The 15,846-nt window shown below is 39.9% G+C and overlaps 1 long non-coding RNA gene across 1 annotated transcript in view; it reads right to left on the bottom strand.

Annotated features, from left to right (window-relative positions):
* Positions 1 to 3,835: 3,835 nt before the first annotated feature.
* Positions 3,836 to 15,846, bottom strand: part of LOC122459282 — a 40,300-nt gene continuing 28,289 nt past the window's right edge. Inside the window, exon 5 of the long non-coding RNA XR_006279849.1 lies at positions 3,836 to 4,611. This is a non-coding gene — a long non-coding RNA (uncharacterized LOC122459282). The remainder of the gene's footprint in view (positions 4,612 to 15,846) is intronic.

Below are 15,846 nucleotides of genomic sequence, written 5' to 3'. Positions count from 1 at the left end.
TTCCCTTTGTCAGTTAGGCACTAAAGACTAGTGGGTAGCCATTGATTATGGTCAGATAGATTGGAGGAAGTGTTATGGAGTGCCAAAATGTGCATGGAAATTCTCCACCCCTTGACTAATTTTGGCAAATAAATACTGAAGACTAAGCCTAGTTTATGGGTCAGCTCCAGAACAAAATATTTGTGGCTTTCCAAGTTACACAAGCCTTTAGCCAGGCACAAGGTTCATCACCTGCTAAAAGCAAAACAGACAAAAGGTAGTCCTTTACAGCATTACAAAGCTATTCTAGCAGGTGGGGGACAGGTTCATTTAAAATGAGCTCCTTGTCTCCTGTACTTAAAAAAAATTACTGATTTCTAGAACTATTCCATTTCTTCCCTACCCCATCAGGACCACAAAGTTTGTGGAAGTTTCTTCCTAGAATAGGACTCTCCCGTGAATGCATTGGAGCAACTGTGAATGTAGTTGGAGCATCATACACTGAAATTAACATACCAAGGCCAAGATCCACAAAGGTTTTTAGGTGCCTAAATCCCAGTTTCAGGCACCACTGCAATCCACAAAACCAAGCTCTGTTGTGGCCTACCCCTGAAGGCACCTTAACTCATTCAACACCTAAATCTTCACTGTAAAAGTTCCCTAGGCAGAAACTTAGGTGCCTAAGCCTCAGTGTAATCCATGTACTGAGGAAAATTAGGGAGAGGAATGCCTGTTTCAACCAAGGGGCCTGATCCAATAGGTGTACTCGGAGACTGCCTGTGGGATCAGGTGGTCATGGTAACACCAGTCTACCTGAAGACTTTTAGCCCAGTGGTTAGTGCACTCACCTGGGATGTGGAAGACAGGTTCAGTTTCCCCCATGTCTGAGGGGCAACAAGGATTTGAACACTGAGCACTTACCTCTTGGGATTTGGCTCTACCTACTGAACTATTGGATATTCTGATCCAGGGCTCCCTCATTCTCTCCTGTTCAAGATGTTCCACTATGCATACATAAAGAATCACTGGGCCAAAGACAGAGTGATAGCCTGGCAGTTAGGACATCCACATGGGACACGGAGCAGCCAGTCCCCTTGTTCCCATGACTATTTATCCAGAGTGGAACAGCTTCTACAGGAGAGAGATTGATGGACTCCCACTCCATCAGAATATCCCATAACTCAGTGGTTTGTGCACTGAGCAGTGTGGGAGACCTCTGTGCAAATCCTCCTTCCCCTTCAGGCAAAGGGAGTAATTGAAACTGGGTCTCCCATTTCTCAGTCAACTGCTCCAACCACTGGGTTAAAGTTTATCAGGCAGACATCACCACCTCCTCTGGCCATTTTGTGCAGCACATAATGACTTGGATACCTAAACCACCTGACTCTAGGAGAGAGTTTCCTGGTTATGGATTGCTAGAAGAGATACTGTTCCCTGCAGGCTGGATTTAGGCACTTATCTCCATAAGAGAAACAGAGCTTGGGACACATCCCTCTCATCAGCATTTCCCATTGGCTTTTCTTAAGTGGCTTCTTGCCTAGCATGCTAGCTGTTGTGGAACTCATTCTTAAGCACCTGTTTCTCCCTGTGCATTGTATAGGAAGCCTAGATGCCCAACTCAGGCTTTTTAGAACATATTTTTGCTCAGGTGATCTGCTAAGTGCCTAAAGTCTCAACACCTAAGACTTATTAGTGGATCTAGGCCTTAATGATTACACAATCAAAGAAATCTACATGGTGCATATATTCTGTGTAGGTGTGAGAAAATTAAATAAACCCATGCAATTCATTTATTTAAATAATTGCCTACTCACATAAGCATTCTATACATTTACTTAAAATGTCTGATTGTGAAATTAAGAACCAACCAAATTTAATGGCCAAAATTTTCAAGCAAGAATCAAACAGATCTCTAAAAATTATGGGAAAAATCCACATTAGATATGCAATTACCTTGATGATTTATATAAATTATTTGTCTGCAGGCCATTTCAACCTCTGCAAAGACAAATCCACATAAGGGATTAGGATACTCTTAGTTGTAGCTTGTAGAGTTTCCATTATTTACATTATTATTATTACATTGGGTTTGAGAGTGACCACATTTGAGTGGGGGTGGGGTTTATACTACTAACTGTCAAAACACAAATTAATCCAATATTATGGTTAAAACCTGAAACACGTAAAAGTAAATAAATTCAAAGGGAAAGAGTTAAGATTGAGTTAAGGAACACAATGTTGAATTATGTCTAGGGCTGTCAAACTATTAAAAATGAATCTAGATTAATCTCAAGATTAAAAAAACCCCACAATTAGTCACAGTTTTAATTGCGCTGTTAAACAATAGAATACTTTGTTTTCTACATTTTCAAATATATTCAGTTACAACACTGAATAAAAGTGTACAGTGCTCACTTTATAATATTTGATTACAGCGCAAATACTTGTAAAAAAGTAAAAAATAGTATTTTTCATTTCGCCTCAAACAAGTACTGTAGTGCAATCTCTTAATCATGAAAGTGCAATTTACAAATGTAGAATTTTTTCATATAACTGGCCACCATTCCAGAGAACATGCATCCATGCTGATGACGGGTTCTGCTGGATAACTGTCCAAAGCAGTGCAAACTGACATGTTCATTTTCATCAACCTTCTGTTAGTGGCATCTAACTCAGATGATTTTCTATTTTGGTACTTCGGGTTTTGTAGTTTCTGCATTTGAGTGTTGCTCTTTTAAGACTTCTGACAGCATGTTCCATAACTCGTTCCTCTTAAATTTTGGAAGGCACTTCAGACTATAAAACCTTGGGTTGAGTGCTGTAGCTATCTTTAGAAATCTCACATTGGTACCCTCTTTGTGTTTTGTCAAATCTACAGTGAAAGTGTTCTTAAATCAAACATGTGCTGGGTCATCATCCAAGACTGCAATAACATTAAATATATGGCAGAATGCAGGTAAAACCACATAGCAGAAGATGCAATTCTCCAAGGAGTTCAGTCACAAATTTAATTAACACATTATTTTTTTAAACGAGTGTCATCAGCATGGAAGTATGTCCATTGGAATGTGGCTAAAGCATGAAGGTCCTACAAATATTTAGCATATCTAGTGCGTAAATACCTTGCAATGCCAGCTACAGAAGTGCCATACGAATGCCTGTTCTCACTTTCAGGTGACATTGTAAATAAGAAATGGGTAGCATTATCTCCCACAAATGTAAACAAACTTGTTTGTCTTAACGATTGGCTGAACAAGAACTAGGACTGAGTGGACTTGTAGGCTCTAAAGTTTTATATTGTTTTGTTTTTGAGTGGTTATGTAAAAAATATACATTTGTAATTTGCACTTTCATGATTAAGAGATTGCATTACAGTACTTGTATGAAGTGAAATTAAAAATACTATCTTATCTTTTTTACAAATATTTGCACTGTAATCAAAAATAATATAAAGTAAGCACTGTACACTTTGTATTCTGTGTTGTAACAGTACTGGTATGAGGTAAATTGAATTTTTTTACAGTGCAAATCTTTGTAATCAAATATAAAGTGAGTACTGTACACTTTCTATTCTGTGTTGTAATTGAAATAAATATATTTGAAAATGGAGAAAAACATCCAAAATGTTAATGTAAATTGGTATTCTATTATTTAATAGTGCACTTAAAACTCCAATTAACCATGATGATTATTTTTTAAATAAAGTTAATTTGTTTGAGTTAATTGCTTGAGTTAACTGTGATTGATAGTCCTAATTATGTCCTTTGGCCTGTGGTACACAGGATCTTCCTCTTGCCCAGGATATAAACAAGTCCAAACAGCCAGTTAAGTGGTAAAAAGCACCTCCTTGTGCAGGATTTCATTTATTAGAGGAAAAGTCAACTCAGAAAATAAAAAAAACTCTTACCCCAACATCCCAGCAGGGTGACTAGGTCATTCTTAATCCGTGTCCCCTACTTGGATCCACTGTTCGTCTCTACCCAGGTTCTTCCTCCAGGGTTCTCTTAGTTCCAGTTTCTCTCCCTCGTGTTAGGCTTCTTACCCCTACTGAAGAAACATTCTTCTCTGGCATCCAGGGAGGTCTGTCTACTGCGATTCTTCTCCAGGGATAGTGGGTGATCATTGCCAAGCCAATGTCTTGGAAGAGGTGTGTTTAGGAGGCTCCCCTCTCTAGGAGCTCCTCTTACAAGCTCTCCACCCTGGTAGGTTTCCCAGAGAGCTTGCCTTCAAGACTCCCTATTCAGCCTGCTGGCTCAGGCATCTCTTGAGAGCTCCCTTTCACAGGAGCCTCCTATCCCCTTTTAGAGTTTGTCTAACTGAGCTTCTGTAACCTTTATGAGGTCCTTTATTAGGTACTAATCAGCCACTTGGGGCAGTCCATTATCATCCAGGTGAGGCCTTCCTAGGGTCGTCACAGGCAGATGGGCCCTACCTCTTCATAAAGAGTTGCTGCCCATTTGAATGGCATAGCTATTTATTCTCAGTTTATTGACTCTGGTCAACTTATTCTGTTTTGAGATATCTTCAGAAAGTCTCTTCTCAAATGTTGCTGTTCCTATTTCACTTTTATGAACTAATAACTTCATCTCCCAACATACAACTGTGTTCTTCAAATCCCTATCAGAACCATCTCTGGGAAAACAACAAAAAAATAATTTGATTCCTTTTTTTTTTACAGCACATACATATAATGGAATACAAAGTATATTATGGGTGAAAATATTTAATGTTCCGTACCCTATGGAGAATTCAGAAGGTATGGTGAATGGTTCTGATGTGGCAATTACATTCCAGCAGTCAAAACTTCCATTTATGTGCTATAACATTGCTCACATGTCTTTTTTATTATATAAAAAATGAACAAATTGTCATACATTATTTACACATAAATCTTTCCCCCCACCACCATATAAGACATTGAGTATGGTCTCTATTCAGCAAAGTATTTAAGGATGTGTTTAATTTAAGCATATGAGTAATGCCATTGACTGAAATAAAGCACATACCTAAGTGTTTTACTGGATTAGTGCCTATGTGAATAAATTAAGAATAACTAAATTCCTTTAATAAAAGAATAACTAAACTCCTTGTGGCACCTTAGAGACTAACAAATTTAACTAAGGTGCCACAAGTACTCCTTTTCTTTTTCTGAATACAGACTAACACGGCTGCTACTCTAAACTCCTTTACTTTTCTTGAGATTATACATGTTCAGAATTAAGACAGTCACTAAAGAGCAAAAATGTCTGTTAGATTGGAGAGGAAAAAAAACAACCAAAAAATTGATAGTAATCACTAGTTTAGTCCTGGTATTCGCCCTTTTGCTATAGCTGTGTTTTTATGGAGATGGAGTTGTGCTTTTATGTCGCTCCATAATGAAGGTTGCATTCCTTTGCTTATAGCCAGAGGAGTCAGTTCTGTACTCCATGGGCCTCAGGATATGTCTATACTACAAGCGCTACAGTGGTACAGCTGCAACACTGCAACAACACTGCAGTAGCATAGATATTAGAGTGATAGAACGGGGTCTTTCCATTGTTGTAGTAAATCTATCCCCAGAGAGGCAGTAGCTGGGTTGACAGAAGAATTCTTCTGTCAGTGTAACCGTGTCCATGGTGGGGGTTAGGTTGACCTAGCTACATTGCATAGGGCATGAAATTTTTCACAGCCCTGTGTGATGTAGCTAGGTCAACCTAAGTTTTAGCTGTGGACTTGGCCTTATTCTCACTTGTACTAAAGCTGCTTGACACCATTCTGGTAGTGCAAATGTAATTTATGCCCACTGTAAGGATCCTCTTACACTACTAGAGAAGGGTAAAGGAGTCTTAGTGTAAATGGGAATCAGGCCTCTTGACTTCAAAGGGAATTTTGTCTCCATAGGAGCACAGGATCAGGCCTTAACTTACTTGTTCAAAGAGTAGGGCAGAGGTCTGAGATAATATCTATAGACCACCCCAAAAGCAATCATTTTCCCTATGAGGATTATTTATTTTTTCTGATGTCGCTTGTCATTGTTTTACTGTTCTCTTTCTGAATCAAGAGGGACTGATAGAGATTAAATAAATTCCAGTACCTAAGAGATGGTTGTTTACACAAATTCCTTTCTCTCCCACATGAATAATGAAGAGAGAGTGGATATCACAACCGTATGTGCTGACTACTGTTATGTTGTACACTCCATTTCAAAACCATGTATCCAAATTCAGTTGATGACTGAACACTGCACTTTGGCAGCTATAGTATCTGCTTCTTTAACAAAGAGTAAAAATGGCAGTTTAGTGAACTATTCTCTTCTTTTTGTTTCACATAATTCTGAGATTACACTATGCTAGTCCCCTTTGGAAGTTAAAAAACCATGAAGCTTCCTAATAGTATTGTAACTCCTGCAGATGTTATGTTGTGTAACTGTGAACGGTTTATATACATTTCACAAAATCCAGCTACTAGACAAAGAGAAAAATAAACAGCAATCTTTAATTTATAGACGACACATGTACTGTCATCATCTGATACTTGCAAATGCAGAAAAGTCAAAATAAATGTCACACATTTGACCTGGGACTCTGGGAGGGCTGAATTAAGAAGATTGTAAACTGAAGGATTGATATCCTGCTACTAGATGGAGATTAAGATTACAAACACCATTACAAGTGACAACCAGAGAAACAGGGGAATGTGAGTACTGGGCAGCAGCAGTTGTTTGTTGTTTCACTTTTGTTTGTTGTTTTGTTGTTGTCTTCCTTTGTTGTTTTGCCAGAACGGCTGAATCTTAACTGTTATACAAATAAAGAATCTTAAGAAAAAGAGCAAATCAAAAGTCTCCATGATAAAATATATCTATTTTTGTGGTATATTTGAGCAGAAGACAATATAAGTATGCACAAGTTGGTTTATAAACAACTTGTTTTAAGTAAAAGTAGAATAGGCAATATTAGTTTATCTAAATTATCTTGGTGGGTAAATATTTACAGTTTTAAAACTGTTATAAATCCATATACTAAAATTAAATCAATATATTAGCCTTATCTGCTTTAATAATCATTTGAGTTTTGAAACATATGTATTGTTGTATTGTGACATCAATACCGCTATCATATAGTATATTTTTGGCATAATTTATGATAGTATTTTTATAATTAATATTAATGTATTTCTACAGCTATTGCATATAAACACAGTAAAATTTAATCTTGCTAACTAAATCATTGTCATTCTGTTAACACTTGTAAGGGTGCTGACAGATGTGCCAATAATAGTATAAAACTATGTTAATTCCATTGGAAAATTGTGTCAGTAAATTAGGTTCCTCCCTTGAAGGATTGCCAGGGGAAAATTGTATAGTAAAATGAGATATTGGGTCCAGTCCTGCTCCCACTGAAATCAATAAAAGCAAGATTGAATTTACTGTCTATGTAATTAAATTTTGACTAGTTTACCCTGAATACTGTCTTCTGCATCAATTACTGTCACCTTGGAGAATAAATAACATAATTCTGCTTGCGCTGATTTTTCTGAAGCTGAGTTGCAAGCATGTATGATAATTTGGCTCAAGGAAAAGACACCGGGGGACTAATTAGTAAGTCTCCATATCATGAGAGTGGGATCAGTTAGCTAAGGAAGAAATGCAAAAAGGTCATGACTAGAAGCCAGGTGTCTCCGCCTGAGCGCTAAATGGGCTATCCACCTGTAAATATAGTCATAGCCCAGCTTGAAAATTATTTATTAGTTGGTCCCCTCTCTTTTAAAAGGACATTGTTGAAGGTTTCCTCTTCTCAATAAATCTGTATGTTTCTTTTGTCATCCTTTACTTGTTCTGTGTGAGTTCCTCCTAATTAAGAAGAATTGTAAAGCAATGACAAGGAAATCAGAAAAATAAACCTCAAAGGGAAATTGATTGTGGATGTGGTGCTCTATATATCTGATCTCAAACCTTTGCCCTGCTGTTTGCATGAGACAGGACCCAATCCTGTGCTTCCATGGAGCTACAACTCCCATTAAAATTAAGGAGTGTGGAAGTGAGACCCTTGGCTTTAGATAGAGAATTGCAACCAAATCTGGTGGGGGGAAACTGTTTTCCTATCCCATTAATATTTCTGAGAGTTCAGTAATTTGTCCTATTCCACATTAGGATGAAACTGATTTTTTTGGAAAATTTTTGTTCTCCTCTTTTCCCCTTCCTTCCTCCCCCCTCCCCCCCACAAACAAACAGGAAAGAGTGAGTGAGAGAGAGTGAGTAACCGATCAACTGATCGTAAAGAAGCCAGTGGCCTAGTGGTAGGAGTACTTATCTGTGATGTGGGAGACCAGGTTTAAAGTCCTTTCTCTGCCTGATCTGGAGGAAGAATATGAACCCAGATCTCCCATGTGAGTGCCCTTACCACAGGATACTGGATATTTTTTTGCAGGGTGGAAGGTGTCTCTCAATCTTTCCTGTTGAAGCTGTTCCACTTTGTATAAATAATAATTAAATACTAATTGGATCAGGAACTTGAAACTAACTCTCCCACATCCTAGATGAATGTCCTGACCAGTGGTGCTCTCTCTCAGGCCCAATGAAGAGTTATTTATGGAAACTGGAAGTGTTCCAATAGTTGGTTGAGAAAGAGACAAACTATATTCTATTGGGAGAGTTGTGTTCAAGTCCCTGTTCTGTGTGACTCAGATCAAAGAGTGGTTTCAGAGTAGCAGCCATGTTAGTCTGTATCCGCAAAAAGAACAGGAGTACTTGTGGCACCTTAGAAACTAACATTTATTTGAGTATAAGATTTTGTGGGCTACAGCCCACTTCATCAGATGCATAGAATGGAACATATAGTAAGAAGATATATATACGCATACATACAGAGAACATGAAAAGGTGGAGAAGGGGCTAATTAGTTAAGATGAGCTATTATCAGCAGGAGAAAAAACTTTTGTAGTGATAATCAATATGGCCCATTTAGACAGTTGACAAGAAGGTGAGAGGATACTTAACATGGGGAAATAGATTCAATATGTGTAATGATCCAGCCATTCCCCATCTCTATTCAAACCCAAGTTAATGGTATCTAGTTTGCATATTAATTCAAGCTCAGCAGTTTCTCATTGAAGTCTGTTTTTGAAGCTTTTCTGTTGCAAAATTGCCACCTTTAAATCTGTTACTGAGTGGCCAGAGAGGTTGAAGAGTTCTCCTACCAGTTTTTGGCTGTTATGATTCCTGATGTCAGATTTGTGCCCATTTATTCTTTTGCGTAGAGACTGTCCAGTTTGGCCAATGTACATGGCAGAGGGGCATTGCTGGCACATGATGGCATATATCATATTGGTAGATGTGCAGGTGAACGAGCCCCTGATGATGTGGCTAATGTGATTAGGTCCTATGATGGTGTCACTTGAATAAATATGTGGACAGAGTTGGCATCAGGCTTTGTTGCAAGGATAGGTTCCTGGGTTAGTGTTTTTGTTGTGTGGTGTGTGATTACTAGAGAATATTTGCTTCAGGTTGGGGGGCTGTCTGTAAGCAAGGACTGGTCTGTCTCCCAAGGTCTGTGAGAGTGAGGGATCATTTTTCAGGATAGGTTGTAGATCTTTGATGATGCACTGGAGAAGTTTTAGTTGGGGGCTGAAGGTAACAGCTAGTGGTGTTCTGTTATTTTCTTTGTTGGGACTGTCCTGTAGTAAAGAGTGGAAACTTAGTTCTCCTACATACCACAGGAGTTCCATAACTACATGGCTTGTAGAGCTTGTCTCTCTTGCTGGCCCAATGAACAGTTAAATTATTTATATATAGTGGAACATCTCCAAGTAGGGAAATTGAGAAAGCCCTCTAAATCCAATAGCCTGCAGTTAGGATTCTTACCTGACATGTGGAAGAGATGGGTTCAAGTCCCTGCCCCAAATCAGAGAAAGGACTTGAACCCAGTTCTCCCACAGCTTTGGTTACATAGGGGCGGACCTCTTTATGTGAATCAAAGAAACCCTTCCTGACAAATCTCTATTTTCCCACAAAAAAAATTTATTATGGAGTCACAATGAAGACACTTTGAAGGCCCCAGTGCTTGAAAGGAGACTGATGCAACAGACCATATGTCTGTATAGAACCCCATTGAAATCAATGGGGCTTCATACTGGTGCAGAGGTCTACTTGCATGGCTCTCCTTGCAGGATCAGAGCTTTGGTCTGTGTATTTGTCAAGTGAAGAATATACCTAGCATCTTTCATGATAGCAAAACCTGTATGTTCCTCCCATCTATTTAAAAATTCTTAATTTTTAAAAAGTATATCATGGATACTATGGGTCCAATCTTGCTCCCATGAAATCAAGAATAAAACTTACATTTTTTCCAGTGGACTCAGGAAGAAATACAATATTGCTAGCTTAGTGGTGGTAGTTTTCATTTTCTCCTCTCTGTACTGTCTTTGTCAATCAAGCAATACCCTTTCCTCATAATATCTAGAAATTTGTCTAAATTGCTTAAGTCTGCCAAAAAAAAGCAGAGGAACTGGAACATTTTTTTCTAAGTGAAAATGTGTGAAATGTTTAATGGGCTTGGCACAAACGAATACCTCAAAATATTTAAACTCAAGTATCAAGGGTAACTAGTTTCTACAAAGCTAAACATAGCTCTGCAGAATTAGACTAAACTGTTATCAAGTGCTGGAGTAGTTTGCACTTTTGAGCTGCAATGTTGCACCTTATTACTTTGAACCCCGTGGACAAAGCTATATCATTAGCCAATTAAACCATTCTGTAGATGTTTCCTGGAGAACTATAATATTATAAATATTGACAATATAAACAAATGAAGACCTGTTCTAAAAGAGCTCTGTCTGAATGAATATAGTCTTGTTGATATTAAATTACAAAATACTCAAAGCCTGGCATTTGCAACTGTTAGTTTTAAACCCTTGGTTACTATCTTAAATCAAACCTCTTCTATTTATTATTAATAAGAATCATATTTGTTATGGTCCTGCCCAAGGGCCAACCAAGACTGGTATCCTATTGTGCTAGGCACTGTACAAACATAGAGTAGTAAATGAAGAGTTTACAGTCTAAATAGGCAAGACAGACCAAGGGTAGGGGAAGGGATAGAGCGCACCAGCAGTGTGATGGCAGCAAACATCATGTTAATACCACAGGTGTTTTTGGGAGGTGGTTACTTAAGAGGGGATAGGTTAAGTGAAAAGAAAAGGGAAGATGAAGACAAGTCAGGGGAAAAGAGGGTAATGGGTAGATGTTGAGATGAAGAGATAATGAGAGGGTTGGAGCAAACAGGCAGTCAGCACAGAGCAGACAAAGTCAAGTCAAAGTTGCAGAAAGTTCTCTGAATGTTCAAAGGTCTCTGTTTTGGCTGTTTTGTTCCTATCAGCTGGGAGGAGCCTTTCTGGCAGACTCCTCTCTGCCGTTTTCCCCCAGATCATGAGGGAGAGGAGGAGACACCGCCTGAGATATTAGTGCCTCCAGAGGGGGAGGGATCTTCCTATCACAGTTCTGGGTCCAGGAGAGTGCTGGGGGAAGGGATGGCCCTGACTGACTCCATTATACCTGTATGAAATATAGCTTTGTAGCAGTGACTCTAGGATTAATGCTTGAGACCAGGATTTCCATAGGGGCTCAAGCGAGTTAGATGCCTAACGCCTAATGTCTTTTATTGCATTCCAAGCATATATTTTAGAGTGTTTTAACTTTCTAAAAAAAATTGTCTTTAGGAATGAAAATTACTTTTTCTGTTGCCATTCCAGAGCTGAATTTTGTTGTTGTTGTAAAGTTTAAATAATCTGATGAGTTAAGTTTGATTTATTAAAACATGGAGGAAAAGAGTTTTCATGCTTCAAAAATTTTTCATATCTGAGCAATCCAAGAGCAAATTATATATATGTATGTTAAAAATGTCTCTGATGTCAATGGGATTTAAGCACATGCATAAAGTTAAGCATGTTTAAGATCTTTGCTGAATGAAGGCCTCTTAGACTGTAATCTTTTCAAAGCAGGGACTGTCTCTTACTATGTGTTTGTACAGTACATATTACAATGGGGCCTCAGTCTCGGTTAAAGATTCGCTATTACACAAATTAATAATAATAAATACTTTGTCAGAAAGCCTCCCACCCTACAACTTGAGTGACAAGCAACCACTCCATCACTTCTAACTACACAATCCTTCCCTCCACCTTGAAAAATACACATGCTCAACCTCTTCCTAGTTTAAACACTAAAACCCTGTGAACACAAAGGTGCCCAACCTGAGCCACCTTCTCAATTGCCAAACCTGCCATCCAACTGCAAGTACTTAACACAGTCTTTCTCCTATCAGTGGCCGCCAAGTCCTCCTGATCTTTCTCAGATGACAAGAGTCTGATCTGACCCTCTCTCCCTGCTGTCATATTCTCCCAGAGAAGAACACTCAAGCTGCCCTGCCCCTCACAGCTGCAGCAATCTTCCCAAAATAGTGCCTTGAATCTTTGTATCACATATTCAAATACAATATAACCTCGTTCATCTGAAGATTTCAAGGAGTACCTGAGACCATCATAGGGAGTTGGATAAATGGAGAATCTGTACATGATTGTGCTTTGCTTAACCACAAGTTTTGGTTAATCAAGGTTTGACTATACACACTGCTGTGGTTATTTGAATGGGCAAACTAAAATGCACATTGGTGTATATACTTAAATATTTCAAACCTAGGGACCTGTATTACCCCTTGTCTCTGGTACTCTTGGACCTTCTTTTAATCTCTGTAAACCTAATGACTCTATAATAGGTGTGGCCAAACTTACTGACCCTCCGAGCTGCATACAATAATATTCAGAAGTTCAAGAGCTGGGCGCACTGGCTGGATCTTGGTTTTTCTGCCCTGTGGCAAGGTAGTGGAGCTTGGGGCTTCTGCCCTGAGAGCAGGGGGTATCTGGGCTTCAGCCCCACTCTTGCTGAAGTCCTGAGACCCAGCAGGCATGCCCCAAGTCCCAGCCGGTACCTCCCCGGAGGCTGAAGCCCCACCACTCTGCCGCAGGGCAGAAGTCCCAAGCTCCCCTTCCCCCATCCCAGTCTGGTAGGCGGAGACTGGGGGGAGGGGCGTACAGGACTCCATGAGCTGCACTTTAACTGTAAAAGAGCTGCATGTGGCTCAGGAGTCGCTGTTTGGCCACCGCTGCTCTATATCGTGCCACATAATGATTCATTCCTTTTCTGAAAGATACAAATTAATCATAGTAGTTAATAATAATATTTAACATGACAGTGCTTCTCATTGTTATAAATCACAGAAAACCATGCTAATTCAACAATACATTTTGTTGACATACCACAGCCAAGCCTCCACATTAGTTCTGTTACACAAAGGCAACATTTTGAAATCAGAGATACATGAATATTTGACTCTCCCATATTTGACTTGGGATTCATGATCCAGTCGACAAGTCACTCACAAAAAACAATGAGCTCTCCCCATTTCTCAGCAAAGAGATCTCATAAGTAATATTGGGACTTCTATAACACCACCTTCCAATCATGGATTATATAGTAGTACTTCACAAACATTAAGTAAATCGAGACTTCACTGTTTTTGCAATACGTTACATTATATATCTATACACATAATATATTGCAACACAGTTACTGCTACATTATAAAGTATTTTCATAACTAGTTTGAATTACACTTGTCAAATGACCAAAGCACATTATGGTGCATTCTTTTTATTAATTATTATTTTATTTTATTATCATTTGCTTAACTAATTGCAAATTTAGTAATTCACAGATGGGACTCCCAGTCAATGAGAATTACCAAGATTCTATTGGCCTTTAATCAGTAAATTATAGTTGTACTTGTAGAAAGTGCCATGAGATTTCAAATGACCACAAGCAATCAGGACATCTGTTTCAATGTTAAAATGTTTACATGTCACCCTGGAGATTGCATTTGCAGCAGTCAGTGCTCCATTATTCCATACTTGGGAATTGGCTCATTATTGGCTCAGGACCTGATCCTGAAATTGGAATCCCACAGGTGGACCCTTATGCCGTTGTGAAGGCCTATTTAAATCAACAGATCTCAATACGGATACAGGGATCTATTTGCACAGAGCTGATTGCAGGCTGGGGAGCCTCAGACAGGAAAATGATACCTATTAGGTTCCCATCATCACTTTCTGCAGTTCCTGGGATTTCCTTAGAGCGCACCCATCCACTATTGATCTGGCTCAACTTAACTTAGACCAATGCAGTAAATATGAAATTGGTACAGTATGCTCCGTGGCTGAAATACATTTATTTTGGGATTCAAACAAATTAGGATTTAAGAAAATGGAACATATATTCACCATAATCTACTGTACTGAAAATGTGGCGTACTCACAAGAAGACAGAAATTAAAAGCATTGAAAATAGTAAATCAGCACTTATTTTCCCTTCTTCAGAGAAGAGCTAGTAAATAACTGCATTTGTAATGGTCAATGTGGTTGCAAATGACCTTTTTTGAAACCAACGTACAACATTGTACTACACACTAAGTAACATGGATGTTTGGTGAGCTGTTCTGCTCTAGTTCAACTCTTTCTTATCTCTTTACATGCTCTCCCACCCCTCAATCACTGTAGTAATTGAGCATCTCACAAACATTAATTTTTCCTCAACACTTCTGAGCAATAGGACAATATCATTACCTAACTATTAGAACGATGTACTGTATAGAACTAGGATTGGAATAAGAGTTGGGGTCTCTAGGGAGAAGACTGGAGTTGAGAACAGAACTAAGGGTTCCTCTTTCTCTCTGAAAGTTGGTTGAGGTCAGACAGATTTTAAACTTTTGCTTCAAGATGTGGCTGACGTGGGTATACTATGTATATTAGGTAAGGGAAACTCTCTTATATTGTAGTTGTCCCTTAAAATGACAGGCCGTTGTTTGTTAGACATACAAAATCCTTTCCCTCTCTGTAAAACTTGTTCCATTGAACAAACGAGTGCTTGGTAAAGTCCTTTTTATCTTAATTTAAACAAAACAAAATAACAGCATATGATTTATAAAAACACAGTAATATAGGGCCAAATTCTGATCAGGTAATGAAAGTGTGGGTGGTATTGTATTAATTTCAATTGAATATATGGGCCCAAAAAGCTAAAGGTGTTAACACAAGGGGGGGCAAACTACGGCCCATGGGATTGCCACCCCTGTACTACTGTGGGCCCCACACCGCTCCTGGAAGCGGCTGGCGCTAGTCCCTGCGGCCCCTGGAGGAGGCGGGGCAGAAGGCTCCGCATGCTGCCCTCGCCTGCAAGTACCTCCCTCAAAGCTCCCATTGGCCGTGGTTCCCCATTCCCAGCCAATGGAAGCTTCAAGGGAGGTACCCGCAGGCGAGGCAGCACGCAGAGCCCTCTGCCTCCCCTCCCCCAGGGGCCACAGGGACACGGTGCCGGCCTTTTCCAGGAGTGGTGTGGGGCCAGGGCAGGTAAGCAACTTGCCTAAGCCCTGCTGTGCGTCACTGCCACCCTGGAGCCACTCCAGGTAAGCGGCACCGGGCTGAAGCCCACACCCCAAACCCCTCCTGCACCCCACACCCCAACCCCCTGCCCTGAGCTCGCTGCCGCACCCCTCCTGCACTCCAACCCCCATGCCCTTAGCCCCCTCCTGCACCCATCCCTGCACACCTGCCCTGAGCCCCTCCCAAACTCCGCACCCCCCTCCTGCACTTCGACCCCCTGCCCTGAGCCCCCTCGTACACCCCACATCCCTCCTCTGCCCCAACCCCTTGCCCTGAGCTCCTTCCTGCACACAGCACCCCCTCCCACACCCCACACTCCCTCCCACACCCCAACCCTTTGCCCCAGCCCTACATTCATAGCCCTGCATGCAATTTCCCCACTCATATGTGGCCCTTGGGCCAA

The sequence above is a fragment of the Dermochelys coriacea genome, chromosome 3 (genome assembly GCF_009764565.3).
Source record: "Dermochelys coriacea isolate rDerCor1 chromosome 3, rDerCor1.pri.v4, whole genome shotgun sequence".
Taxonomy (NCBI): domain Eukaryota; kingdom Metazoa; phylum Chordata; order Testudines; family Dermochelyidae; genus Dermochelys; species Dermochelys coriacea.
This window is presented reverse-complemented; position numbering and strand designations above follow the sequence as displayed.